Genomic DNA, 5,067 nt, shown 5'->3' with positions numbered 1-5,067 from the left:
CCCTTACCCATGTGGTGACCCAGGTGTCCCACAAGGTTCTGTGCTGGGGCCTCTGCTTTTCCTCCTCTATCTGCTTCCTCTTCAGCACACCCTGAGCTCCTTCAAGGGAATCTCCTACCATCTTTACACAGATGACATCCAACTGTACATCTCCTTTAAGCCCCATGAGATGTCTAAGCTGCAGCTGTTACACACCTGCTTAGACTCTATCAAAGTCTGGATGGCTGGGAGCTTTCTTCAGCTGAATGAAGATAAGACTGAGATCCTCATCTGTGCCCCAGACAAGCTGGTTCCCAAAGTCAGAGACTCTCTTGGTCAGCTTGCTTCCCACACCAAACCTTCCGTCAGGAATCTTGGTGTGACCTTTGACCCAGCTCTCACCCTGGATTCTCATGTCAGTTCTCTTAATCGCTCTTCCTTCTTCCATCTCAGGAACGTTGCTAAGCTGAGTCCCATTCTGTCCCGCTCTGAACTTGAGACAGTTCTCCACACCTTCATCTCCTCACGCTTAGACTACTGTAACTCTCTTTTCACGTGTCTGAGCAGAACCTCCCTGAACCGTCTACAGGTGGTTCAGAATGCCTGTGCTCGGCTTCTGACCAAGTCCTCCAAATACACCCACATCACCCCGCTTCTCCTCCAGCTTCACTGGCTGCCTGTCAACTCCGGGGTTCATTTCAAGATCCTGGTTCTGGTCTATAGGGCCCTACATGGACAAGCACCATCTTACATTGGTGATCTTCTTAGTCCCTACACCCCCAGCAGGTCCCTGAGGTCCAGTGATCAAAGCCTACTGGTTGTGCAGCACCAGGCTAAAGACCAAAGGTGACAGATCATTTGCTGCTGTGGCCTCCAGACTCTGGAACTCTCTCCCCCTGAGCCTGAGATCAGTGGACTCAGTGGTCTCCTTCAAAAAGCAGCTGAAGACTCACTTGTTCAAGCTGGCTTTTGGATTACCTTCTTCACCACTCTCTCTTTATTCTGCTCTCGCCACTTATTCCACCTTCCTCAGGATCCACTGATTTCCCTCTTTCCTATTCACTCTCTCTCTTTCTTAACATTTTTTCTTTTAAATCGCAATAGCTTATTCTTGCTCATTTTAAATATATTTTAAACATTTTCAAAATGCTTTTTTATATTTTTACAATTTTTTTATTTTTTGTTTTTGTTTTTGTGAAGAGCCTCGTGATTTTTATCTTGAGAGGCGCTATAGAAATGATATTTTCTTCTTCTTCTTCTTCTCCATGAGAGTTGAAGATGGCGGTGCCAGCAGTGGGAATGAGAGACATAATAAGATACCTTTCGTCAAACATTTTGACAGGTCTATTGTTCTTTGACCTTTTTGACCTTTCAGTCCTATTGTTCATTTTGACCCTTGACCTTCCCCCCTTTCCTATCATTAATCAAATGGACAGGTGTATTGTTCAATGACCCCCTGACCTTGCCCCCCCTTCCCTATCATTAATCAAATGGAAATGTGTATTGTTGAACGTCCAGATGGCTTAGACCCCCCACGCCGCATCATCAATGGCGTATTGTTGAACGTCCAGATGTCCATGATCCCCCACGTCATAGGCTAATGTGTGTAATGGCACGTGAAGTTTCTTATTGTGTTACCCCAGTGGTTCCCACAGCCCCCTCCCTTCTGAGTGTATTCCTATAGTGTTACCCCCTTTGCATAACTCTTTAAAAGCTCAGATCGTGTCCGAATGCTGAAAAGCCGAGCTCTAAGAAAAAATGATGAACCACGAGGAGCTGAATGAAGCACCAAGCCACGAGAAAGAGGTGTATATCTAACATGCCATGGGTCACTGACAGTGGATGAGTGCGGCCTAACTGCTGTGAATGACAGACAGCCCCACACACTGGTCAAGTACTTATGAAATGGTTGTACGTCTCCTCAAAGTTAAAGAATCTGTTTGTGAAGTAGCAAACAAGATGGGATGGTCTGCTTGCTCTCGAGTGAGTGGCAGAAGCTGAAGTCAATGCAAGAACTTTTGCAGCCTTTTGCTGAACACACACAAACTCTTCAGAGTGACACATTGTCTATGTCATTAATACTCCCTGCTCTCTTTGATTTACTCAGCCATCTGGCAGATGTTCACAAAGTGCTTTTCTCCCAAATATTAGATATTTGGATTTCGTATGTTCAGTCTTAAACTTTGTGTTTAAATGTGTAAATATTTACATGCAGCTCACTGACACTTTTTAACCAGAACTAAAACTATTGTGTAAAACTTTCTGTCCAGCAGCACATCAGAATGAATCATCAGAGGCTGTAAACACACACACACACACACACACACACACACACACACACACACACACACACACTTCTCTAATAAGTAAAAAGATTACATTCAAACATTTGTCTTTGACTAAACCATTCAGCCACACCTCTCCTTATACTTTACAACAAAATCACCCCATCTCAGCCACAAAGCATTTGACTTACTTATTGTTCTGCAGGTGGGCTTGTTTGAAAGAGTGCCAGGAAGTTGGTCAACAAAGAACTGGTTGAGCTTTCTTAAAGCTCATTCTAAACAAGTTTGCACGGCCGGCGACTTCTCACAAAGCAATTGACTTCCTTTTTTGCAGGTGGCGGGAAAGTTGTAAAACAAAGAACTGGCTGAACCGACAACACACAAAAGCAAATGACTCACTATTGTTTCAAAGAGCTATTTAGGTGAACAGCATCCTTTGGTTCCTCATCATCAGCACTGAAAGCTTAACCCCTCGCCTCCTGCCTTTAGTGTCACATTTTGTGACTTTTTGTTTTCACTGTCACACACACACACACACACACACACACACACACACACACACACACACACACACACACACACACACACACACACACACACACACACACACACACACACACACACACACACACTTGCTTCCTGCCTTAGAGAAAGGTTTGATCCTTTTTGTAGGACCTATAACAGCTGAATTAAATTTTTGGGAGAGGGGGATTAGTAAAGTCTCGGAGCAGACGTACCTCTGGCCAAACCTTCTTTATCAAAACTTTAATGTCGTTCCTCTCAGAATAGTTAAACTAAGGCACATGCATGTCGTAAACGGATTTACACACGAGTGAAGGAGCTGCTACATTTTATCCATTATTAAGGAAACATAAGCGATTTCAGGAAGAAATGTCCGGTACAAAACCAGTCCGGTATTATTTTTTGGATCGTAAAGGTTTTTTTATTTCTGCTCTGGGAGTTTTGAAGAAGAAATGGATACGAGTTAAACACACACACACACACACACACACACACACACACACTCACACACACACACACACACACACACACACACACACACACCTTTCAGAAAATGTCTGACTCTCTCTGGGTTACCAACTCTAATCAGCCATTCAATCATTTGTCTCCTTACACAACAAAGCAAATGACTCTGTATTGTTTATTTAAAAAAATTTTTCGACCAATCGCAACCGTTTTCTATTCAAGATTTTTTTAAACAGCGGTATAAAATGTAAAACGCATTTTCGGAGTCGTGATTTGAGGTGTAACGAGCTAAGATGACGGGTAAGTTTTTAACTTAAGATGCAAATCTTTTTGTTTCTTTCTGGTTTAACATCTTTATTTTTCAGACGCTATTGTCATATCGGACGGCGAGTGGGAAGAAATTCCTATTGAGGAATTAACTTGTAAAACACCGATACCTTTTCATCAAGATGATTTGTATAAAATTAACCGTGCGGTCGACAATCTGAGTGAGTGGATTTTATAAATATATATATATATATATTTATATATATATATATATATATATATATATATATATATATATATATATATACATAACGTCAACTGAGAAATATTTCATTTCACAGAAAAGGAGGGGGTTCAACCTTACCCCGGAAGTGATAACTTTTATCCAACCACGCCTCCATCCACCAGCCGAACCGTCTTACATTCAAATCAGCCCAGCCAGACCGTCAGATCACACACGAACGCGAAAGCTGTTCGTTACAGGATCATCACACCACAGACGATCCTCGAAGCTGGTAAGTGATTACAAAATAGTGATTAATAAGTCAAAGATGTGTCGTTCATATTTATCGTTTTTATTCTCCAGAGCAACGGCCGACAGCCTACGCACCCCCAATATCTCAGCCTCCACCACCTCCACCCCCTTCTCCTGCGCAGACGGATGGTAACGATAAAAAAAAAACTGATTAATAAGTCAAAGATGACTCGTTCACATTTACCGTTGTTTTTATCCTTTCAGAACAACATCTGACAGCCGCTTCAATATCTCAGCCCACACCTCCTCCTCCTCCTCCTCCTCCCCCTTCTCCTGCACAGGGTAAGAGATATATAAAAAGGTGGTTATTTACTTCAAAGATGATTCGTTCATATTTTTCCTTGTTTTTATTCTTTCAGATCAATCCGACAGCGACTCTGAAACCGCTGACCGTGCTCCTGAGCAGCCAGCCCGTAAGCCGTTTCACAAAACCACTCCGCAGCGTATATTAAATTTTGAAGTAAAAATATGATGCTTTTTATCCTTTCAGATGAAGAGGAAGAGAACGCCCCACCTCCTGCACCCGTACAGAGTAAGTTAAATATTTATATAAATAATTTATTAAAAGCTCGTTCATTTTATTTATTTTTATTTATTTTTTCATCAGAAAAACATATTAAGAAGAAGAAAAACATCCGTCTTACACCACTTCAGCGGTTGAATCGTATGAAGTTGACATACTTATTGCTGCAAATCAACTCCGGCCTGGTGGAAGTTGTCCAGCAAGTTCTGGCTTTGTAAAAGGAGGAGGACGCAGATTTTTTTTTCTTCATTTTTAGTAGGTTTTTAATGTCTTTTGTATCATGAGTGAAAATTGGTTTGATGAACTTTCAGATCTGTGCGAAGTAGATGATGAATTAAACAACTTAGATTTGTTAGATAGAATTCTAGCCAGCCAAAATCCTTCAGAGGAGGAGGAGGTCGATAATTTGGTGTTAACTGACTGGTTTGATTTAAGCGGACTGAGTGAAGTAGATGAATTAGCTTCAGATAGTGAGATTTTAGACGATATTT

At 41.7% G+C, this 5,067-nt stretch overlaps 1 long non-coding RNA gene across 1 annotated transcript; it reads left to right on the top strand.

The window, feature by feature from the left end:
- The first annotated feature begins 3,865 nt into the window (after positions 1 to 3,865).
- Positions 3,866 to 4,466, top strand: LOC129153480 (uncharacterized). Its single transcript, XR_011520405.1, has 4 exons — positions 3,866 to 4,033; positions 4,105 to 4,182; positions 4,258 to 4,335; positions 4,413 to 4,466. It is a non-coding gene; the product is annotated as an uncharacterized lncRNA (long non-coding RNA).
- Positions 4,467 to 5,067: the final 601 nt, after the last annotated feature.

The sequence above is a fragment of the Nothobranchius furzeri genome, chromosome 4 (genome assembly GCF_043380555.1).
Source record: "Nothobranchius furzeri strain GRZ-AD chromosome 4, NfurGRZ-RIMD1, whole genome shotgun sequence".
Taxonomy (NCBI): domain Eukaryota; kingdom Metazoa; phylum Chordata; class Actinopteri; order Cyprinodontiformes; family Nothobranchiidae; genus Nothobranchius; species Nothobranchius furzeri.
This window is presented reverse-complemented; position numbering and strand designations above follow the sequence as displayed.